Source organism: Trachinotus anak, unplaced genomic scaffold, assembly GCF_046630095.1.
Source record: "Trachinotus anak isolate AG129_WGS33_773 ecotype Australia unplaced genomic scaffold, CSIRO_AGI_Tana_v1 ptg000019l, whole genome shotgun sequence".
Lineage (NCBI taxonomy): Eukaryota > Metazoa > Chordata > Actinopteri > Carangiformes > Carangidae > Trachinotus > Trachinotus anak.
In genome coordinates this window covers 25557978-25583826 of record NW_027273870.1, presented here as the reverse complement: position 1 = coordinate 25583826, position 25849 = coordinate 25557978, and the positions used below count along the sequence as shown (strand labels likewise).

Genomic DNA, 25849 nt, shown 5'->3' with positions numbered 1-25849 from the left:
AGAAAAGAAAGGGGCTTTATGTAAGAGAGGACTCTTTTCTTAGTGTCTGTGCCTACATATTGGACTAGATGTGAATATAGAATATATGTAGTGCATCAATATGAATGACTGAAGGAATACTTGTATTTAAGTGGTGTAAGAAGACGCCTTCATACACGACTCTAGTGAAAGAAAACAAAAAGCACACGCTGAAATAATCATATACAATATCCAGACAAGTCATATGTAGCATGAATAAATTATAACATACAACATTTTAAACATTATGTAAAGTGAGACCCTTTGTTTCTAAAGATATTTGGGAGCCTGCTGCAGAAGAAGGACAAAGAAAAGTTTCATTTGGACCTAAATGAAAGTGTTGAGTTTACACAACTAGAGGATGTGTCAGGTTATGGGTGATATAATGCTCTAGATGATAATCAGGCTTAGTTTAGTTCAGTTTCTGCCTCTGATCATTTCTCTTTATAAATATTATTTACCCAGGACCTGTTATTTAACCCCCACTCATGCCCCCATAGTCCAGCCAACATGGTACAGTCTGAGTTCCTCATACTATAAGGCCCATTGGATTCTCTCACTTCCTGCTTGACAGTTTGGACCAATGACCAACAGATAATGCTGGGGGGAGCTCATCCAAACAAACTTTTTGGCCATTGAAGGTGAATACAAACAATGAATAAGATTGAAAGTATTAATGATTGAATTGAAAATGTGAGGGTGTGATAAATGTATGTGTGTAGTTAGTCCAGTAACATTCTCAGTGATGAGGATATGCACACTGAAATGACTGTTATTAGCACTTTAGCATGCTAAACTCCATGTGTTTAGTATGCTAACTTAGCCTCAGGCCTGGAGCTTGGCAAAATGTAAAAAGTGGTGCAAAGGTAATTAGTTTAAGCATGCAACTATAACCCCATACTGCTGTCCGATACAAGTGTGTATCTGGGCAGTGTGCACTGGGGCCCGGGTTAGCACTGCGACAGTCAGGAGTTACACAATCATCAGCTTTTTGGTCTATAATGCAACTAAAATATGTGCATTGTGTTTGCACACCCTGCGCTGCCTGTTAGTTATTAAGATCTTCCAGATGATACTGCAATCTGATATAAGCTTCCCTGTGTTATATCAAAACATCTCTTAAATTCATTATTATTATTATTTACATATTTAAGCAGATAGGAAACGGGCTCCATATGTTCAAAATTACTAATAGTTTATGTTTATATCAGGGATGTACTGTATGTAGTTCCATGCAGCCTTTACTGTATGTGGTGGAAAGAACTTCACTTTTATAGCTTTAATTTTAGATGGTAATGACTTTAAGATTCAGATCTTTGATAACACAAATTATTTCCATGTTTTCTTTTTTTATTTAAATGCATATGTGTTCCTCTGAGGGTACAAATAATCTTTGACCTTTTCAAGCTGCTTAAAGTCTGTTTAAACTAAATTGGACGTTGTCAAAGATTGGCACCAAACTAAAAACATTTTCCCAAAAAGCTCAGAAGTAGCTCAGAGGGCCTTTTCTCAACAGCTCAGGATTCAAACCCACAGCTATACATGATGTTAAATTTCCGAGTGGGAACGGACAAACAACAAAGGCCTTTACAACACAATGAAGTGACAGATTTTGTCCCAGAGAGCCAGACTTTATCAAAGTCGATAAAAGCCATTTAAATCTTGAACAGAACAACCGACTTAAAGACATTATTTGACCTTGTGTGGCCATAAAGGCAGACACACATATAGACCCTTAGCTATACACAGATAAAGGCTCCTGTCTGCCAGTCAAATGTGACTGACAGCTGGTTGCTGTGAGTAACTGGGAAAAGTAAGAAGGCATCATGTGGAGTGATAATAGAGTTTTTCACTTAGGCATTACAGTACAATCAGCCCCACAGCTTCTCACAGGGCAGCACAAAGAGGTTAAACGTGGAGTGTGGAGGCTAAATGGACATGTAGGGTGCTCTTGTGTTACTATTGCAGGCTGATGGATAATTATATTTTGAGTGCAAGAATGTAGTCTGTGTGAGCAAAGAGACAGCGAGTGAATGCACATTACAGCTGCCTTTTTGTGACTGGACACATGAATGTGCACTTGTGACAGTGTGTGAGATTTAGTAGCCTTGATGCCTGGAAGCAACCCATCCTAAGCCTGGTTTACCAGGATTATTCACTGGTGCTGCTGGTCTGTCCACTGGGAAACAGGGTTTGTTTTATGTGGAGAGCACTAAGCCTGGGATTTGTCTGCTTTGTTCCTGTGGGTTCACTGGGTCTTGTCTTGAGGATACTTGGGGGTTATAGATGAACTCTAAGCCTCCTTGTCCCTGGAAGCAACGGAGGCAGGGGATGAGACCTGGATGGTGAATAATCCTCATAGTGTGAAGTGAATGACCCACCAACCAGAAAAACACCACATGCAGGATTTTTTATCTGGATGTACAGAACAAAAATCAACAGGATTTAAAGGTCCCACATTTTACACCTTTTTTCCCAGTGTGTTATTTGAAGTTTTTTTTATCCATAAGAAGACAAATTTGTGGTTTTAAGTACCAAAAATCTCTCGGGCTTCTTCACGGAGCTTTTGCAAAAACAGGTCGGTGAGCCAATCAGAAGAGAGGTTCTGAGCCTCTCTTCTCATTGGCTGACTGTTTTCCGAGTGATCTAAAAATATAGCAGATTTCAGATTTTCAGATTTAAACACTTAGAGAAAGCAAATCCTGCAAGATTGAAATGTGGGTCCAGATGGGCCAGGCTTGAAATGGTTGTGTGTGGTGAGTGTTTTGTTGAGACGTAGAAGTCCTGACGGCTCAGCTCAGTTTTTGAATACAGGCTGTGTGCATATCTCCCTGGACTGAGCTCTTTGATACTTTTACAGTATAGCACCCAGACTACTTGATAATTAAAAGACATGGAAATCTCACCTTATACGATATGGGACCAGCGATCTGATTGGTCGATTTAAAGCTGCAATCTGATTGGTCGCTTGTAAGAAGCGATCTGATTGGTGGAATTAAAGCTGCTTTCTGATTGGTCGATTTAAAGAAATGATCTGATTGGTCGCTTATAAGAAGCGATCTGATTGGTCAAATTAAAGGAGCGATCTGATTGGTCGATTTAAAGCTGCGATCTGATTGGTTGCTTATAAAAAGCGATCTGATTGGTCGAATTAAAGCTGCTTTCTGATTGGTCGAATTAAAGCTGCTTTCTGATTGATTGGTCGATTTAAAGAAGCGATCTGATTGGTCGATTTAAAGAAGCGATCTGATTGGTCGATTTAAAGCTGCTTTCTGATTGGTCAATTTAAAGAAGCGATCTGATTGGTCGATTTAAAGCTGCGATCTGATTGGTCGCTTATAAGAAGCGATCTGATTGGTTGAATTAAAGCTGCTTTCTGATTGGTTGAATTAAAGCTGCTTTCTGATTGGTCGATTTAAAGAAGCAATCTGATTGGTCGATTTAAAGAAGCAATCTGATTGGTCGATTTAAAGCTGCAATCTGATTGGTCGATTTAAAGCTGCGATCTGATTGGTCGATTTAAAGCTGCGATCTGATTGGTCGATTTAAAGCTAGTGAGACGATTGGTCGATTTAAAGCTAGTGAGACGGTAGGCAGGATTGATACTTCAGAATACTTAATTCTCTTTTTGTTTGCACAAGTGAGTGTGAATCTATCAAGGCCTTTGAGAAGGGACTGTCCAAACATGTGGTCCATTAACACTATTTGTACAATTTAACTTGTTTAACTTCTCTTTATGATGTCTAACTTTTTTGCATGTGGCAACACTTTTGCTTTTACATGTGTTCCAACAACACTTAATATGGACCATTTTGACCTGTACTGAGCCCAGAAGATAAATCCCTGCAGCCTTGTGATACTAGTACCAGGATATTTTGACACCCCATAGGAACACAAACGACAAGGTTGACTGGAGAACAACATGTCTTGTGCTGGCAGGCATCACTGTAATGCTTGAGGACACTTCATCAGGAAGGAGCCTTGCTTACATGGAGCTTGAACCTGGTTCTACTCATCCACCGACCCACAAGACCTCGCTGTGTGTTGCCAACATCTCCTGCCACAGAGCCCTGTATTAAGGTCTGACCTCTACCTCCTTATTTGTTGTCATTTTCTAGATAAAAGTATCAGCTTCTAAATTGCATAAAAGGTTTAGGATTTGGCTTATGACACCAGTCATCTGAGCACTCTGAGACAGCAGAGCACAGAGAGAAAGGCAAGAGTGAGTAATCCAAATCAGATTAGGCCGTGATTCATTCTGTAATCACTGCCTCCAAACTCGCATTTTTTCGGACCAACGGATATTGGCATCCAGGGACTGGAGGCCATAATCACAGGGGATGGATCAGGACCAAGCAGTGGCCAACTCAGAGATATTTCATTACTGATCCAGTAACCATCGTTCACTGGGAGTGTGTCTGTGTCTGTGTGTGTGTGTGTGTGTGTGTATGTGTGTGTAAGGGTAAAGGGTAACATTGGTTCTTGCCTGTTTCCCATTTCCCCTCAATCAGAGGAACCTCTCGTCCAATTTCACCCTCCCCTTCCTTCCACCCCCGTCCTCTGCTAATTAGGGTTCCAGATCACTGCCACATGCATGTGGGCTGACAGCAGCGCGCGTGTGCGTGTGTCTGTGTGTGTGTGTGTGTGTGTGTGTGTGTGTGTGTGTGTGTGTGTGTGTGTGTGTACACGTATGTATATTTATGTCCATCTCAAGGGGTCAAGGAGATGTTCCCTGCCTCACCAACTATTAAAAGGCTGACCCCAGATTTAGTCTCAGATTACCAGATTGCCAAATGTTTTCCATATGGTTTTTCCATATCAATCCAGAGCTCTCTGGCTTGGCCTCAGTCCTCCCGCTCTCACCCAAACTACAGAAACACAGTGACACATAGCACACACATGGATGACTTCATGCCTGGTAATGTTTTTCAGACATTTCCCTCAGATTTGTAATGCTGACTGAGAAGCCCTGTATGCTTTTAACCCCGCTACCAATCTGCCTGCCTGAAAAAACATACGTTTTGAGGTTTTTGGTTGATTTATAGTCCTGCTGTGAAAAAGAGGATATCAGGGTGAAATCATGGGATCCTGAGGCTGGATGATTATTATATGAAACCAGCAGCCCTGTTTAAGCAGGCAGCCTCTGGGAGACCCTCAGTTTAGCCAAAAACAAAATGTGCTGAAATGATTTGGAACTGGACCGAGGCAGCTGTGTGTGTGTGTGTGTGTGTGTGTGTGTGTGTGTGTGTGTGTGTGTGTGTGTGTGTGTGTGTGTGTGTGGTTAAACTGTACGGTATGTTCATTACATATTGACTTTTTATATCTACAATTTATACTAAATGCAAAAGTGATGTAATGTTTCACTGTCAATTATTACACAACTTCAGCAAGTTTCTGATTGGTTGCCTTACCTCCAGAAGTTAATGGAAATTAATGGCTGCCTATGATGGGAAATTTTCTTTTTTTTTTTAACACAACAGCATGTCCTCCTACAGATTTATATGTAGTTTGTAGAAAATGAGCCAAAACATTCAAAGACACTGGTATGGCCCTTCAGTAATACTTTGTGACAATACACAGCTATAATAATCAGAGGGCTATTTGAATGAAAGTGGAAAACTCTGAAGGATATACAAAATATTAACTAAAATTTGTGATTTATTTATATATATATATATATATATATTTTTTTTTTTTTTTTTTTTTAATTCAAATTTCAAGAGGAAGCAGAAAGTGATTTTAAATACATTATTGATTCAGGTTTTGTCTTGGATTTTGTTAGTTATTGCAATTTTAATTAATTGACTGGTAACATTGATAAATGAAATACATGCATTCATAGTAATTTAAATTTTTATGTATATATTCACTCATGATTAACCAGTGCTGGTGTACTTGTAGTACAAAGGGTGTTCTAAGGTTTATGTGGCTACATAGATGCATGCAGTCACATGTGAATTTATTGGGTACATCTTTATTTCAATGTATACATATGTACCTGTGTGTTTCTACAAGCACCTCTGCATGTGTCAGAAACTTAATATTGTTAGAATCACAGTCCCTGAAAGGAGCTGACCAGACTGCACTGCACACACACTAATCATTCAGTTAAAGGAAATGTCTCCTGCCGTCCCTCCCACCCACTTGGTCCCCCAGCCAGTCTCCTCGGGTGGTTTTTGTCGGCCACATGGCAAACAACCCCCTGCTATAAATCACACAGCGTTCACAGTGTGGTCAGCAGCAAGCGCAGCATGAAGTATTATGGTAAATCTGACTGCTGTTTGACGGAGAGTTTGTGGTATTTGGATGTTTGTGTGTCTCTCTCTGTGTGTGTAGTTCAACTTATGCAGTCTTGGACTATTGATGGGCCCTCAAAACAAGTGTTTAATGTTCATACTCAGGCTGAGATGTGTCTACGGTCTGTGGTGGTAGTAGTGTAGCACCTTAAGTCCTATCTAAGAACTGATCCACGATGAGCGTTTTTATCTAAATATAAATCATGAGTAATAAAGTTTCTGTGGCGTGTGTTACTTTTCATAACTGCACGTTTTTTAGCTCATTTACGTGTTGAGTTTGAACAGTCATTGATCCTGAGTTACAGTTAGCTTAGCAACTGGATAATTTGCAGTTGGTTTTAGCTTCATATCTTCTCATCCAACTCCCAAAATATCCGACAGTTTGAGGTGAGATTGTTTTGTCAACTGCTTAAAGGAGCTATTGTGCCAATGTTAGCATTAACAGCTGTTTACTTACCAGTCCAGAAGAAACATGAGTTCAGCATCTAACTTCGTTCTTTTACTCACCAGCTGTCTCCAGAGGTGGAAAGCAAAGCTAATGTTGACCCTTGTCTGTATCGAATCTTTTCTTTCACTGAAGTTAGCATGCTAGCCAGCTAGCCCCGGCCCGTCTCGTCACTTTCCGATAGCGACTCACTGTAGCCTCCAATATGTCCAGAAGACGCAGCGTTGCTCAGAGGGTGTATCATAACCACTTGTCTTGTAAACACATGAATGACCGCGGCTCTTTTCAAGCAACAGTCACCACCACCTGCTCCTGGCAAGAAACCACATTCTGCGGCAGAGAATACTTAAAAATAGCCCTATTAAGTGTTGTTTATTCATTTTGAGGGAATATACATTTTTAAATGAAAACTTTGTGCGTAATAATTTAAAACACTGATGTCTGCTGCTGTGTCACCAGTGTGCATGCTCCCTCCAGCCATTTCAAACTGATGCCTAATGCCTTTTAACTGCTATTGATGTACTCTGAAAATCTAAGCTGTCAGTATGCCTCAACAAGAATACAAGACAGTTTTGTTTATTGCTCTGGCTCTACATTACAAATATCTTTATTCTAGCAGATAGACACTGCAGTTAAAGATTTCCAGAATTGAGCAGCCCAGACGTCTTTGGCAGTAATGTGTGTGGGTGGGGTCTGTTTGATTTATCATCTCTGCAACAAGCCAGAACTTTTCTGTCGGGTCAGGAACGCAACCCAACCCTGTCTGATTGTTCCCATGCTGCAGGTGTGGTTCTGGTTCAATCTCACTGGACTATCCTTTTTTTCTTTTTTTAAACATTTATTTAACCAGGACAAGTCAATTAAGAACAAATTATTTATAATGATAGTCTGGCAAGAGGCAAATCTGCTTTTGCTGAGGCAAAGAAAATGAGCAAAAGGAGCAGTTGGCTGAAGAAAATCAAACTAAAGCTGGAAGGACACGAAATAAAATATTGATAAAAAGTAACTTAATCCACAAACACAGCCAAAAGCAATGAAAGACATGTAGAGAGAGATGTCAGAGTAGCCTGAGAGATGGCTGTCTGGGTTTCTTGGATGGGATGGAAATGAAATTGTCCATTTTTAAGGTTTTCTTTTTGACTTATTTGAAACTCATTGTATTCAGTGACAGCAGTGAACTGCTAAAAGAGGAACCCAGGGAGATTTTAACTCTGTGGATATTTGGCAGGACAGAGCAAGAGGAGCCATTTCCATTTCTTGTGGATCTGAGAGTCGGATATTTATGATTAAAAAACATGTTTATTACATTCATTTCCTGTCCTGCTGTTTTTTCACCAAAGCAGAAAGACATCAGATGAACAAGCCACCGGTTTAATATCATTATTATCATTAATATTATTGGAGCTGAGATTCTGAACAGATTGGCAGATTTTTGTGTGTCGTAAATAGTGTTATGATGACAGAACAAACAAGAGCTCACACTGGAGGTGTTTTGTAGTTCATCTTCAATCAAGTTGAGGATTTCGGTGCATTTTATGATTTAATAACTTAACAATTAGCTTTTCAAGATGAAAGTGAAGTACCTTACTTATACTGGCACCATCACCCAGAGACTAAGGTTACCGAAGTGGAGCATGAACTCCAACACTAACAAACAAGAGCAGCTGACGAACACACAATGCAGCACTTTACGAAATTTTCCCCCTTACCCCAGAACACACACACACAGACACACACACTCTTACACACTTTCTCTCACACACTTTAATCTGCTGTATTTTTTCAGTCAGTGACCTTTATCAAAACCAATCAGCTAGACTGCCAGTTACATCTCATATTGCAATAAACTGGACTAAGAACATGAGTAATAAATTGGAGCTAGTCCCTGTTTTCCTCTTGTTGAATTAAGAATTGGTTTTGATTCAAGAAGAGATTCTAAATCGAACTGTGATTCCCAAAGATTGCCACGCCAAGTCATTCAGACAAGTGCTGTACAGTCTTTATTTTTGTCAGTTTATCTTTCAGTCATTTGTACGTCTATTAGTCTGTTAATTGGACAAATAGTAGAAAGTGCAGTTTGACCCAAACCTTTCTGAGAGAGCTCTGCGTAGTCTTGGAAACTTTGAACAAGGAAACTTTAAAGTTCACCTAAACAGAGACTGCAGAAGTGCTCTTGAGTAAGGACGGTTGGATCCTAATTTGGAGCCCGGGAGTCCTCACAAACAACACCATAGACTCTGTGGATAAATAAAGGCCAAAACAAGACTCATTCTCATGTTTTTCAAGAAAAGAAAGTCGTTTCTATCTATTTTAGTCTCGCCATCCTGCTTCTTTGGGCTTCCCTCCATTTTCTTGTGATAATTACTGGACTCAGAATGAAGCAATGTGCCAGTCTAACCAACGCTTCGTGGCCTCGGATGGGAATATTCCTCAATTTGTCCCTGCTTTGTCTTTAATTACAGGAACATGTGAGCGCAAAGACACGAGGATCTATAATTACATGGAATGGAAATAGTCACTTTGTGTTGTTGTGAGTAGATTATTTAAGATAAAGGTGTCAGAATGCCGAGTAAAAATACACTCTTACTTTCTCATTTTGGTATCTGGACTCTGTCATTTGGGCTCTAGATGTATAAATGTTTAAGTTGCTTACACAGTTCAGAGAAGTGTCCGTCTTCAAGCTCTCATGTACAGTGTAGTGTGAGAAAGAATACATTTCCTCAAGGACACTTCAGAACAGCAGATATTGGCTAAACTTACGTTCAAGTGGAAGGATTATCATCTGTCTCACTACTGTGCTGCTCCTTTATGTTGAAAAGGTTGTCTTCATGTTTTGAATTTTGAGTTACTTTTCTCAATCAAAGTTGCATTATTGGGTCACTTTGAAGAAACGCAGCGTCCCCTTGGCGTGGGAATCATGCTGGATGTACAGCGCAGCGTGACCTTGAACAGCCTTGTAACCCTGAAAATGACCTTTCACCTCTGACTTGTCCTGAACAGTCGTACATCACATTATAGTGATTGGAGAAAAACTAAACACACCAACACATAGGCCATTTCCACCGGCGCCAGGTTTTCAGTTTCATCATTAATGGATGAGTACTTGAACTTTAAAACAATATTTTCATTTAAACACACATCATCTGAAATTCACATACACACACACACACACACACACACACACACACACACAGGAGTAACTTTCAGACTGTATCAACAAACCTTTGGACAAGACCTCACAGCAGCCCAGAGGTATTTATTGCAAAAGCAATAAAATAACTTTATTCAAGAGTAATGACTCAAGGCTAAATTACCCAACAATAACGACTAAGGTTTTTATTTCAACTTATCTTCAATCAACCTCTCTCTCTCGCTCTCTCTTTCTCTCTCTCTCTCTCTGTTGTTCCTGGTTATCTACATTACTGGTAATGTGTCGGACTGTAGATGACTGTATGATGCTCCCCTGCCTCCAGAGTTATGTTTAACTAGTTACCAAAAAAAAAATGCTTGAATCAAATTTGATTACAAAATACTTTATGATTAAACAATCCATATTGGGGTAAAATACTACATTCTTATTGTTTTTTCCCCCCTCAAAACCACCATCAGCTGTTTCTGTTTTAAATTACAGGGCCTTGTAAGTGAGATCATCATTATCACTAATACGCCGTGATGTGCAGTAACGCTGCTTCTTCATTTGGAGTGCCTTATTTGGCTTGATAAATACATGTACATGTGCCGCTGCTCTTAAAAAGCACTGTCCTCCCTTTTTTAGTAGTTTAAAACAAGAATTAGAAAGTTCAAATCTTTGTGGCCTTGCCAGAATAATCTTTGTTTCACAGATGTTCTGCAACAACCATATCAACTCTCTTGTTATACTGTTGTTGCTGCCATCTCAAAGTAGCAGAGAGTCAAATCTTACTCTACTTAATACTCCTTTAAAGATCCACTCCAGACATGTTTCAAGACATTTAAAATAAAATTTTTGAATGATACACATTTAAAGAAGCTGAGAAGTATTAACCCAAAGATAAATATGCCATAAAATGTTCCAGTGATAAGGGCGGAAAGAGACTGTCTTTTACATTTTGTGCTTAAAACAAAATGTTTTTTCAGACAATAACAGATAATAACTATATATATATATATATATATATATATATATATAAATATATAAGCTGTCTACCATAGGTACATCAAAACATGCTTGTAAACAGGCTCAACTGTACCAGCTCTCTTTATATCAGCAAGCAGATGTGGAGCCGAAGCTCTATTCACTGTTTTCCACTGACATAAAATATATTCCATGGCCACAAGTATGTGGAAACACCTGCATCTATCCAAGTATATCTAAGCATACCTTAAGTAAATTCTAAAACAATGTCAAATGAGTTCAGGGTCGAATGACTGAGCCTTCATCCTCCTCTGCCTTCATGACCAAAATGTTTAGACTGTGGTGTGACTACCAGTTCACTATGGTCTCTTTAGTAACTATGGCACAGAAAATACAAACACTCCAAGCACTTGTGGTTTTATTGTTTACCATTTAGTGTGTGCATGATTGTCTATGGGTGTGTGTGTGTGTGTGTGTGTGTGTGTGTGTGTGTGTGGGTGTGTGTGTGTGTACTTGTACTTGCTATGTAGTAAGGACCAAAAAAAGTATTTTACTAACAGAGTGAGGACATTTTGGGAAAGTGAGGACATTTTGGCCGGTCCTCACTTTTTGAGACACCTTCAAATCACATGTTGAGGGTTAAGACTTGGTTTTAGAGTTATGGTTCGAATTAGGTTTAGGTTAAGGTCAGGGTCAGGGTTAGGGTTAGGCACTCAGTTGTGATGGTTAAGGTTAGGGTAAGGGGCGAGGGAATGCATTATGTCAGTGAGTGTCCTCACAAAGATGGAAGTACAAGTGTGTGTGTGTGTGTGTGTGTGTGTGTGTGTGTGTATTTCATCCTCAAGACTACTCTAAATGTCACTGGCATAAATGAAGGGTGTGAGTGTTTCAACCTTGAGGGCTTCCCGTTGTAGACTTGATCAAAGTGTGTGTGTGTGTGTCTGTGTGTGTCTGTGTGGAAGCTGTATGAGTTGAGGTTAAGAGGGTCCTGCTCTCTCTCTCCTCATGTCAGGTTTACAGCAGACGTCTGCCTTCATCTCGGCTCAGCGCAGCTTTTGTTTGGCTGAAATGTACAGAGATGTTGACACTGTGGTGTAAACACATCTGGACTCGGGGTCCAGTGGGGATCATGTCGGGGAGGTGAGAAATACAAGACTGCAGCCGCTCCAGTTCAAGATGACTGAACACAGACGCTGTCTTTCACAGAGACATCCTACTTTACATTTACACATATTCACACCTTTGAGCTACTGTACGACTGTAAACCAGTGAGCTGCTCCACCGGACCAGTAGAGGGTTAGAGTGCCTCACCTCTGGACAACCTGGTAATAGAAGTTGAGAGACCCCCAATCCTCAGGTTTGCTGCTTGTAAGTTTGGCAGTTAAACCTAAATAACTTGCCTGAATATCTTTCTTTGGGCACGAGCTGTATACACAACTCTGGCATGCATGCAATTTTCTGTTGTTTTAGTCTCTCTCTTCCACCTTACACATACTCATTTATTCCATAGTTAATGTAAAATATGAATTATTTATAGTATAAAAGTGCAGCTTTCATTTACGTATTTCATCTAATCTCCACCTTTAATATTCCACATTCTCATCTCTCATTCTGTCTCTCTCCTCTGAAATTGATAATTTTTCCAATTCGAGTCTGTGTCATGGTGCTTTGCAGAGTAACAAAGAACGCAGTTGCAGCAAAATGCAGAGAGGGAGCAACACTTCTTACTCTTCCACTCTTTCCTCCTTGTGGCTACTTTACTGTTGTGGAAAGTCAAGTGAAAGCACTAAAAACCCAAAGAGTAATGAGTGTGGTGGTGGTGATGTGGAGACAGGCTGCCAGCGTGCCTCTTAGCCTTTTCCAAAAAGGATAAAATAAGCACGGCTGGACAGTTCCATCAGTTCCATCGTTCTACATAATGTTTATTTGTTTTACTCCTTTTTCTCATTTTTCCTTTTTTGCTTAAAAATAGCATTTGTGTTTTATCTTTTATTTATTATCTTATCATCAATTTGACCATGATAGAGACAGATGGTAACTTTTATTTAATACTAATCTTAAAGTTTCTCCAAATGTCTCCAGAACCACATCTTTCATAACACATATTGCTTCCTGTCAGAAACAAATTTTTCCTTTAAATGGATAAAGATTTTGGAAGTGTTTTTTTTTTTTTTTTTTCCTTTTGCTTCTCATCCATCCCATCTGCCACTACAAGAAGTGAAAACTCCCTGAAACTCCTGTTTAAAACAACAACATTTTGCGGCAATATCATGAATAAAGGTTAGATGGAGTAAAAAAAAACAAAAAAACAACAACACCAAATATTTAAAACAAACCCCTATGTTAGTCAGAATTTGGAGTCAAATGGTAAAGTTATTACTTAAACTGTAAACATTCATTCAAGATTACAGATGGACTTCATTGGGAATGAGGTGTTCCCCTTTCCAACAAGAAATGGGCTGACACTTTGTTAGCAACGTGTAGAAGCAAAGTAAAGGTTTCTGGTACAACTTCACCTACTTCCAAGGAGCATGGAGAAAAGAAAAAGTAAAAAAATCACAAAACACATTACAGGTGACATTTAAATAGGGTAGGTATGAGACAGAAAAAAATGGCCATTCTACAAAGATGGGTTGAGCCATGTGGCTTTAGACAAATCATTGTCTCAGGCTGGTGGGAATGTCCAAGAGAGGGCATGGCTGCCACCAGGTTTATTTCACAGCCTGGAGAAGTGCACCTAAAGGGTGGTACTTCAGATTGTACAAAAGCAATCTTGCCCCAGAATGTGTCCATTTGATGTGGCATAGGCCCTCCCCAAAAACACTTAAATTCAAAGAAACTTTATAAAGTGCTGTAAATGTGAAAGGTAAAAAGATGCACGCGCCAAATAAATTATTTCAACATCACTATCAGTGGACATGAAATTTTACTTAGTTATTTGTCCGTTGTTGACTTAAAACAACTTTACAACAGACAAACTTGCCATTTGTGTGTGCCTGTCTTCGGCGGTAGCAATTTAGTAAAATATGAATGTCTCTGAATTACGTTGACCACATCTGTCGTTCTAAGTCGTCCTCTTCAGCAACAGCAGCAAGTCCGTCGTGAGACACTGAGGCCCAGGTGGCTGCAGATTTTCATTTCATCAGACATTACAACAGTTGAGTCTTCTCTCTTCTGGCTAAATTTCTGCTCAGTTTAAATCAGCTGCTGAAAACCTGCCACCTCTTGGGCCTCAATATCAGACGGTTGAGAAGCACTGTGTAAAATACTTTTGTCTGCCTCTCTCTGGACCTCCACTGGACACCCACGGTCTGTGCTCCCCAGGCTTTGGTCAATCCTGTTGGGCTGTGAGGTTCCAGACGTGCTGCCGGTCTTGGCTGGAAAAGGTGGACAGCAAAGTTGTTTCAGAGGGAGGGGTCTTGTGTTTGTCGTGTGTGTGTGTGTGTGCTGTACATCACTCAGTGTGTCCTTTCTGTGTGCATTGTCAACACATGAAATGACCACATCAGTGATAGCCCGCATCACTGAGAACGTAATTAGCTGAATGTGTTTGCACATGTGTGTTTAAATTACACAGGATCTGCTGGAAACACTGGTCATAGCTGTGACTCTGTTGGCAGGAGAGACGGGGTCTGTGGTGGAGGACAGAGGGTGGGAGGGGGAGGCAGCCGGGGAATAGGTTCTGAAACCTGGCCCAACATTTCGACATTTCTCCACCGCCTCTGCCGCTCTGCTTTGGGACTTGTTAAGTGAAACACAAGAAGGTGGAGTTGGGGGTAAGAAAAGAGAAGCAGGCAGATAGAGTGAGTGGGAGTACATGAGCGACTGGTTGAGTAACTCGTGAGATGAGTGAGTGACTGTGAATGAGAAGGGGAGGCGGAGGTAGTGGGCATGTGTGAGAGAGTGATGGTACTGATTACAGCATCTGTCTCCATTTGCTTCAAAGAATAGATGTTATATATATTTATATAATTCACTAACTCACTTTCTTGGTGAGTTAGATGAGAACATTGAAACCACTCATTCTGACAGTAAATGTGACACTGCAACTAGCAACCGTTAGTTTAGCAGAACGATGTGAAACAGTGGGGAGATGGCTAGCATGGCCCTGTCCAAAGTAAACAATAGTTCATAACCTCTAAATCTCACACAATAAAATGCTGTGTCCTTTGTTGACTCTACACAAACAAAAACATAATTCCCTGCAATGTGTTGTTTTCATGTGCCCAACTACTTTCTGATTAATAAAGCTAATGTAAGCTAACTGGCTGCTAGCTGTATATTAATGTTTACCGTATCAACATAGGAGGCCCCCATAGTCCATAGCTGTTCTGTTTGCCAGGGCTGGGCTTTATCTAAATTACACAATAGTTTAATTGAGAACATTTCTGACCTTTTTCTATGGAATATATTCTTATAGAAGACTCTCAACCCTACATGCACGTCTCTATGCATTGAAATTTGCAGACTAACCATGCTTGTACTCGTTCATATCAACATAAGTGCATATGTAACATGTTGCACACACAAAAGTAAGTAACAGGTGTTGATGCAGGGATGTACTGTAAGAAAGAGTGAAAGGAAAACAGAGGATGAGAGGGGAGAAAAATGTGCTGCATACTGGACACAGAGGGGGTTTTTCTCTTATGTCGTAACTGCAGCTGTTATGACACAAGAGAGCAGAAAGAAAGTCGTTACCATAACGTATCGCTGCACTGGCCCTTTATATGATAGAAGTCTCCATTATCCTGATTGCACATAAGGAGGAAGGAGAGACATGCAAACACACACACACACACACCGCACACTTCGTAATTTGTTTATATGGTGCACATTCCACCAACTCCCAGCAGCGGATGATTTTGGCTCGATAAATGGAGTGTGCAAACGCTACATGTTAATTACTCGCCACAGCCCAAAAAAGCACAGCTGGAAGTTAAAAGACAGGCAGAAAGCAAGAAAGACAGAATGACAGAAAAAGAGAAATTTCACCCAAAATCAACTCCTCAAACTACATCTGCCTGCTCAAACTCTGACCCTGATGAAAAGCTGTCCTGAGGGCTGAGCAACATTTACACTTGGGTTCGGTCCCGGCTCAGACTTGGGGAACTGCTGCCAAGTTCTGCCTTGAATCAACATGGGTAAAGGTTCGTTGCAGTAATCAAGAGATGTGAATGTGAGATTTGGTTGGTCTCTCGTGTCTCTGAAGTCATAACAGATCTTTTGGACATGCTGTACCTTTCCACTTTTGGAAAGCAACAGGAGACGTGGCCTATAATGTTAATTTTTGATTTGCTTCTACCAAAGTAGTGTATTTTGCAACTCCAAATCTCCTGCTGCCTCATGTATCATTGTGCTTATAAGACGCACTTCATCATCTGTAATGAGAAACAGTTGTGTGTTTCGGATTTGCAAAAATAGCCCCTGTTTTTACACTTTTCCCTCTCAACGTTTGAAAAATGCAAGGCTTCAAACACAAGTAGCTATAACTCTGCTGTGACAGCACCAAGAGATGGATTAGAGTGAGCGGGGTCTCACAGGACTCGACTAGATTCATTTTTAACAAGTCTGGGTCATTTTGTTTTTCCTTTTACTCAAAATTCTTTTTTTAAAGAAATAACATCTGTGTTTAATGTGACCCATTTCGGCGTAATTGCGGTATCTGGCTTCTACTTCTTCTTCTACTGAAATATGAAGTCTGCAAAAATGGTTTCCAGAGATAACTCAGCAGTGCTTGTCGCTATAGTGACCAAAGTAAACAGGTTTACCTTTTCCTCCTGTTTGTGAGATGAACATCTGATCTTCCTCTTTTCAATCGGCTGTAAACTCAAGGACGCAACAGTTCTCACAGCTTTCAACAAGAGCCCAGTGTACTGAAAGGTTTACGACGCGTCCATCCTGAGTTTAATGAGCTAACATTCTGTTTGTTTAGCCCACAACATTTGATGCCAGACCACACGCAGGTGGGGTTCAGGATGGTGCTCTAACAGTGTCTGTCTCAGGTGTCTGTGTTTGCTGATGACACTTTATGATTCCCTCCAGGGGATTTGCAGGTGTTTGGTCTGTGGTGTGCAAAGCTCTGCGTGGCGTGACAGATACAGATGGATGGAAACGGGGAGACAGCCCATTAGCAGGTGGGACTGTCTGAGTCTGAAAGAGGAACTCGTAAAAAGAAACTTCTCTCTCCACATTGCTTTGAGACCAAATGATCCAGACATGTTCAGAGCCATGAGGGACCTTTGTGTTTACACTGTGGGAAATGTTCAGTGCAGTACATTTGTCTTTTTCTATCATACACTGGGTTAAATTTATAAAAATGAAAACTTGCTTTCTTCAGTTGTGAACTCATTCTCTACACAGTATCCCATATAGCCAATAATAATTGATCAAAAGATTTTACTTCTTATTTTAAGCCATACGAGTGGCATCAGTCTAGGGATGGCAGTGTTGTTTTGACAGTCCACCGCCCTGGTCCAGAGTGAAATCTTGACAAATGTTTGATGGATTGCCATGAAATTTGGTGCAGCCATTCATGTTCCCCAGAGGATGAATGCTGCTAACTTAGTAGATTCCTTGACATTTCCTCTAGCACCACCATGACGCTGACATTTGTGGTTTTGAGTGAAATGTCTCGATAACTACTGGATGGATTGCATTTAAAGTCATGTCTGTCACAGTACAAACTGTATTACAGCAGTTTTGGTCATTAGATCAAAATATCACTTTGTCCTATACTTTTGTTTGTGACCAAATACCTGTCAAACTAATGATGTTCCCATGGGCTTCAAATGCATTTTGTGTTTTCTGCTAATTAGCTCATGCTAACATGCTAACTTGATATTGATTATGAACATGCTAAACATACCTGCAAGGCTGTGGACTTTTAGAAAACACAGTATTGTAGTTTAAACCTCATGGTTTTAAGAGTAGGTAACTTAACTTTAAATTTTCCTTCACTATTAGAAAACAGATGTTTGTCTCACCATATGATCATTAGGCCTATGTGTTACCATTATTATATATCTTCCTTCATTTAGAAAAATCTAGTTTGCTTATTTTTATTATGTCCTTTTTAATTGTGTCCCACTTTGTTTCAAATAGAACAAATAGAACGTTTTGTATTAATATGCAACTGTAAGAAAAGTGTGATCGCCACTTTAAAAGCTATCATATGAACTTTTATTTATTTATTTATTTTATAAAGTTGAAGTTTCATGGTTTTTATGAAGCCTAACAGCACCCCCAAATCCCCAAATTCTGGTCCAGCTCAATGTTTATGTTTTGCAACTGAACTGTGAACTGTATAGAGTTTCAAAACAGTAACAGTATCTGGGAGGAAATCTGGGGATTTGGGGGTTCTTAAACGAAACCACAGAGTGTTTCTTCAATCTCTCAAACCTCCTAGTCCTACTGGTGGGACACTACAAACTCAATAAAATGTTGAAATACACACAATCTTATTTTAAATTTTAGCTAAGTACATGAAAATTCCAAAGATACCAAACAAGTTCTACTGAAATTAAGGTTAATTTGATATAAAATTATGCTAAATCATCTAAAATATTTTATATTTGCTGTAATGGTGAAGCCAGGAGGTCTTGAATTTAGCTGTCAGCGTCATAGAGCTTCAAGTCAGAGCTGCAAGTAGATGATGAAGAATATATTGTATATGTAATACAGATGATGTGGAATAAGATGACCTTTCCTACCTTAAAGCTGCAGGAAGAGTGTAGTGGGCTGTATAAATACATTTCTTTATAAAAACCTTTTCATTTCATGTGGCCAACAATGAAAGCCAACACAGTGAAAGTCAAATAGCAACATGGAACGAGAAATCCCTCTGTTTTTATCCTGGCACTTCTCATAAGTGGCAGCTAATTCGGTTGTCGATTTTAATGTTTCCTGGAATACACCAAGACTTTACCCCGATCTCGCTCTGAACTCCTGCTGAACCGAACAATCCTCAGGGAATCTCTTTGTGGGTACTGGACCAAAAGTATTACAGTGACAGCATGCTTTATTTATTGTAAAGGAGGTTGGATTGAATGATGAATATATGCTCAGATTTATAGTGCGTGACAGGGCAGAATGTCAGTGTGTGTGTGTGTGTGTGTGTGTGTGTGTGTGTGAGAGAGACCCCCTGTTGGTCCATCCATTCCACTCGCACTAAGACACACTAACTTTGGCCAGATGTGACCGTTGCCCTTCACTGCTGTTCATCTCATTCTTTCTTGCACTCTGCCCATCTTTCTTCCCTTCTTTGGTAAACCCTCTTCGACTTTCACTCTCTCAGCACCTTTTCCTCACTCTAACCTTTGCTGCCAAGTTCAATCCTTATCATATGGCTCCTGACAGACACAGAAAATATTACATACAGTACATGAGCGCACACACCACACAAAAATATGCATATCACGGTTCAGTGAAGGATAATCACAGGAGTGTGTCTGTGACCCATGTGAAAGCCTCTGGCATCAGATTTTGATTAGACTGTGTGTGTCTGTATGTGTGTGTGTGTGTGAATGTGTGAGAGAGTGGGGTGTTTACCTTAGGTGTTCACGTGGTAACGGGCCTGTTGCTATGACTGATCCAGTTCATTTCCTCTCCACAAAGACTCATCATCTATCATCTGACGGGCGTGGGTTTATTGTGTGTGTCTACTTTAAACATGTGGTCACCGAGTGTGTGTGTTTATACATTAAGTCATGTCCATATCCATGCACACAAAGTATTAAAGTGTCCAGTTCATGAGAAGGGCATGAAGTCACTGCTGTCAGATTGGAGAAGCAAAGTCTTCAGTAACTAGTAAAGTTATTTAATTTAGTTTGTCTAGGTTTTATTTTGAAATGGACTTTAAATGCATTACATGGGTGTGTCATGATTAATTAGCAAATGAAAGCCTTGTGTAAAATAAATTCTAGTTTAAATGTGACAAAAGTGAGGCGTTAATGTTTGAAACCAGAACCAAACATGCCGACTGCTCCAAATGTTTGTTTTTCTGCCCAAATCACTGAATAGATTATGATTCATACGATTATTCATATCTCAAAAATCTAGCTTTAGCTTTAGTGGTAGTCCAGGTTCAGAGGTCTGGGGAAGGGTTTAGTCATTGTCTAAAGCAGCTCAACTCTCTGATTGGTCGGCCTGCAGCTGCTGAGCTCAGTCTATTCTCAGTGGATTTCTTCCAGACTCAAACCTGCGAGGGTCCAGTCTTGCTTAGTTTGCTTGTGTATATATGTGTGTGTGTGTGTGTGTGTGTGTGTATGATTTGTTGGTGCGTTTATTCTTGGGATGGTTCTTGATTGGAGCAGGTTGGCTAACTACATGACTGGTGATTTTTGGGATTTATATAATAAGCCTAAGTAATCTTCTTGGATTTTCCCTTCACCTGCTGTGGGAACTCCCTTTCTGTTTTTGTTTGCCTTTTGGTTTTTATGTCCACACTTTAAAACACCTGACTCTTTACTTACTTTACGAAAACCACACACACAGTCTAGATGCATGTGTGTGTAAGTTATACTGCTGGTGCCACCGACTAGAGCACTGCACAATGTAGTTGCACAGTTAAATTTATAATATATACAGCACTTTGTTCTCTATTACTGACTTGTACCATATTCTGTATGGATCTCAATATTTATTTTTTAACATATTTGCACATCATGATTCAAGATTCAAAGTTTTTATTTATTACAGGCTGACTGCAAAATGTTAGTGTGCTATAAAAAAAATTCTAATTAAAAAAAGGAATTAGAACATTTACTATTAATGATAAAATAAAAAAAAATCACAGATCAAAAATTCTGAATAAATGTTACCTAGTTAGTTAATGTTACCTAGTGTCTATTGGTGCAGTTTTTCAGTTTATAAACATCGTGGTGACTGTTGTTGTTAATGTATGGTTTATGAAGGGAAAGGTTGTGTTTATGGCAAATGACTCATGGATAAGGTGAACACTTGTTTAAGGTTTGCAAACACACATCATAATTGTAGGTCTGTGGTGGGATGGGAATCGCTACATGAAGGGTGCTCTGCTTACAGCACTGACATCGCACTTTGTCAGTGGATCTGTCGTGGTGCATTTAAGAGCAGGAAGAAAGTGTTGCACACTCTGGCTCCATATGTATTTTTCTACTATTCAGATCGGATGATGTTTCAGCCCCTCAGGCTGTCTTTTTATTAGGCTGTAGTGATGATAACAGGAGCAAAGGAGGATGCTGGGTGACGCAGTGTAATGAGCGAGAATATCTGCATTAGCAGGAGGCTGGGGCTGGATGGATGGGTCAACAAAACACAGGCCTTTCACACAGGAGGCCACTGTTTGTTTCCCATGTGAAACTGATAGTCTACGTTGTTTCTTTTATCCCTGACCATTCTCCAAACTTAACCATGTGTTTATTGGTGTTGCCATGAGGACGATGGTCCAGTCTGCCTGCCGCTGGTATGTTCCTATGGGTCATCTCCCAGGGTAGGGACAAGTGACCTACATGGTCATTCAAGTTGGAGGAATCATCGGTGTTGTGTTTTGATAAGTAGCTTGTTTTTATTTTGGTTTTCTTGCACTCAGCACATGAAGAAGTTAATGAAACACATTTACATATGAAATCTGATGAGGTGATGAAGACCGATGACACGTGTTGCCTCAACAAGAAGCTCACTGACTGCTGACACATCAACAGGAGTTTCCCAGGTTGCTCGCTACAGGAAATGAATGGAGCTGCACTGGCTTGTTGATCATTTTGCACACAGAGTGACTTTGAGGAACGGTGGCTTCGGTGATGACAAGTGTAAGAGTGTGAGATAAATAAGTCCTCCTGCTCAGTGGCTGACAGTAGAACAGTTTCTGGAGCCAATGCGTGTAACTGAACAGATGATACATTAACTATTCCGGGAAAGTTCCTGCTCTGTCAGTGATTAATTAAGGCTAAATCCATCAAGCTAGCATGGTTCAGTTAGTGGTTTGAGCAAAACAATGTCAACACATCAGCGGCTTGTTTGTATGCCAGTTGCATAACGAACAGTATGCCAGTGACGCTGTTTACATCCCCGGTGGTGGTCAGCGGTCTCCTCCACAAAGAGCTGAAAGACCTCTAATGACTTTAATACATTCTAATGCCCATTTTGATCTCGTTGAGGTCACGTATGGTGGTTTCAAACATGAAACTGTCCTTTCTCTCACTTCAGCACCTAATTAGTCTCCCTCTCTTCAGATCTTTTTCCCTCTTCTATCATTCTTCTTTCTTTTATGTGTTTTTCTCAAATGTTTCCCTCTCTCTAGTTTTTCTGCTGTCGCTTAGGAAATATTGGTGAAATGATGGAGGAGCTTTAATTTACAAAACTGCGCAAAGAGACAGTCAGAGGAAGGAATGAGCCATGTGGCATTATCACTACCCTACATACAAATTTAAGAGTTTTGCATTGTTAATTATCTTTAACCCCCAACCAACCCTTTCACTTTTTACACACGTCACTGTGTTGTGCTTTAAATTTTAAAGTCTAGTCTACACTTAATAATCCATGATGACAGAGTGAAAACGTTCATTTTAGATTTTTTTTTCAAATGTTGGATTATCAGGACTCAGGGACTCTGCATTTCATGAACTGTTTTATCTGGATTGTTTCAAATGAAGCAATCCAGAGGAAAATGACAGCAGTCCATGTGTTGCCTCCACTTGTTTTTCCTCCATATCCAGGGTCTGGTCACGTTGCTGTTTGCCACAGTGTGTTTGTGATGTTACCATGTCGAGTTGTCAAGAATTTTTTAATTCTACACTATTTTAATTTCATTTAATAAAATAGTAACTGTAAGCTGTCAGTCTATGTTTCCCAGTTTCTCTACTGTACTGATCTGATTTTTAAAGAGATAACACTGCTTATCAGGTGCAAAATGAGTGAGGACACATCTCCTCAAGGAGGGTCTTTAGGTGTTTGGTATGCAGATTTACTATCTTAAGTTGCATTTTTCCTTGATTTGTTAACACAGTCCTGATCTTCAGAGATTCGTATTATTCTGTGGAAATGGCAGTGATCGCATTATGTTGTCAGTTGTTAGTTTGTGAACCTTAAATGCTTGAATCTATAACTATGTTTCTTGTCATCACACAGTGACATGAGCTGCTGACCATTTTAACAAACAATGTCTGTGTTTGTTACTTTCACCCATTTTCAAAAGCACACAATATATATACACTACACACACATACACACATTATAGGCTTTAGTAATATGTTGTGTTCATTAGTTAACTTCTTTGTCACTCTGGACAAATCCTGTGATGAATCCTCATGGTGATGCTCCACATAAACCTCAGGTCAGTGTGGAGAGGAGAGGACTCTGACATCACTACAGTGATTCAGCAGTCTGAGGCCAGTGGTCCACTGAGGGGCTCTGTGCCAGCTGTTGAAAGACAACACCGGTGAGAAAGCAGCTCTGGCACGGCCGCCATATCAGCAGCACAGACCACCCGCCTCCACGGGAGGCAGACCGCCGGCTCTCAAACAGACAGGTATTTTTAGCAACTTAGGAAGAAATACAGCCTGGATCTCACCTCAGCTCACTTGATTACTCAACGTTGTTGTCTGGCTCAACCCCTCTCTCCTCACACACACACACACACACACACACACACACACACACACACACACATATTCTTATCCTTAACATTACAACTGAATGCCTAACCCTAACCATTAACCTAAACACAGATCTAATCCTGATGCTAAAACCAAGCCATAATCCTCAAACAGCCATTTAAACTTGTGGAGTCCAGCATTTTGGTCCCCACAATTATAGCTGGATCCCACTGTACTTGTGGTTTCAAAGCCTCATTGGAGATGCAGAATTTTAATTCTTACAAAATCACTGGTCTTTATCTGAGACAGTTCATTAATTACAGGCCAGCAACTGGAACATGTTTTTATAGTGAGCTGTGATGTAGCAACTACCATTTAGGTCAAATGTTACTTTGAATATCTGTCCTGATAGATACAAATGAAGTTAAACTTGAGCCTTGGTCAGTTCCATCTGACAACTGGGAAACAGATGTACAAGTGCAATGTGCAATTTTTTTTTTGTTTATTTGCAAAAATGAAGACCACATTTTCCATAAATCCTACAGCTTCCTGCTAGAAATATATTTTTGTTACTACCTCCCTCCTTTTGCATTGCACTGTTTGTTTCTTAAAGCTCAAATCTGCTTTTAAACCAATGAGGCACTTGAAGGAGATAAACACCTCTGTTGATTCCTGAAGCAACAATCTTTGAGCTGGAAAGCTGTGAAGCAGATTTCTCACAAAGTATGTGTTGATGGTCCACAGTTTAATATTCACAGCAACAGCTGGCAGGCTGCAGACTTTCCATCAATTGTCATGTTTCTTTCTTCTTAATATTTGTGGAAAACCAGGCTCACTCTGCACAGTTTACAATAAGAGACAATAATCTTGAAGATTGCATTAACTCAACATTTTAATCATCCTCTGTGCAGGGCCGATATGCTCATGATGTCCAGCCCGACAACTGGTCACACTGTGTTCATGCTGAATGGAAGTATGTAACCTATATCTGGTTTTGTTCACAATTCCAATAAAGTTCTATTCAAACAAGATAGCTGCATGTTTAAAAGATTTTGACAGAAAGAGAATGGCAGCATTACATTGTGCAATTCTACTTTTGAGTTCTTCTTCACTGCCCCAGCCAGTCCTCCAAAAACCTTATACAAGGAGAAAAAAAAAAAGAATATGGAGCCACAGAGTTTTATTTACATCACAACACAGGCTCAGGATGACAGGTAGCCACAACATGTAAAATAAGAATCTAATAAAAGGAAAACAACTCACCACAGTTTAAAACTGATCTTTTGACAGCAGCCATGTGGGGAAGTTAGAACGCTGATCAATAAGGTATTAATCAGATATTTTCCTATTTCCTGGCAACTCCATCTTCAGCATCTGTCTCCCAAATGTTCCCAGCATCTCTCCTCCACACATGTCCAAACCATTTCAGTCTCACCTGTCTTGCTTTGTCTCCACACTGTCCCTCTAATACACTCGTTCCTAATCCTGTCCATTCTCCTCGTTCCCACTGAAAATCTGTTCAATTCAACTCAACCACCTTCAGCTCCACCTCCATGAATACATCAGTGCTGGTAGAATGATGTCTTTACTTCTGAGCTGTATCTTAATTTTGCATTAAAATTTTCAAGTAGGAAGTGATAAAAAATGAGATGATCTTCTTTTCTGCTTCCTTGGAGTCCGATGACGAAATTTATACCACTCTCATCTGTATGGTTATTATGCAAGGTCGGTTAGTTTAGCTTAGCTCAAAGAGTATTTAAAGCGAGCAGCTAAGTGTAAATATATCAGTCTACCAGCACCTTTAAAGCTGTGCAGAGACTGCAACACAAACAAAAAAAACAACCAAAAAAACACAGTTACACTTTAATTTTTCTACTATTGAAACTGATAAAAATCTTAAAGACATTAAGAGGTGCTGGTGGACAAATTATGCTAACTTTGAACAGAACCAGGCTAGCTGTTTCCCTAGCTGTGTCCCAATTCAAGGGCTGCGGTCCATGGAGGTGTAGCCCTTTGTAGCCGTCGTAGAAGGCAAAGGCTGAACCGGTCTGGTGTACAGAGGCTTTTCGCTTTGCATCACCAGCTCTGCCCGCCCTTACTGTTTCATCACAAAGCATGGCTCCTGATGCCTACCTGTTGGAGCCTTTGTTTGAAAAGTAGACTGCATTTCTGGGTTGTATTCGAAACCTAGTCACATCACTGTTATACAAGCTGTCTTCAAGCCTCCAGAAGATTCGGCCCCTGAATTGTGAAAGAGCTTCTGTTTCCAGTCCTCATGCTAAGCTAAGCTAACAAGCTGCTCTCTGCATCTTATTATTTAACGTCCACGTACAAGAGTCGGGTCAATCTTCTCATCTAACTCTCTGCAAGAAAGTTAATGTGTATGATTTTCCAAAATGAAAAA

The 25849-nt window shown here is 40.0% G+C and overlaps 1 long non-coding RNA gene across 1 annotated transcript; it reads left to right on the top strand.

The window, feature by feature from the left end:
* Positions 1–393: 393 nt before the first annotated feature.
* On the top strand, positions 394–24475 carry LOC139636734 (uncharacterized). The gene is made up of 4 exons (XR_011694452.1): positions 394–659; positions 3958–4098; positions 23184–23378; positions 24357–24475. It is a non-coding gene; the product is annotated as an uncharacterized lncRNA (long non-coding RNA).
* Positions 24476–25849: the final 1374 nt, after the last annotated feature.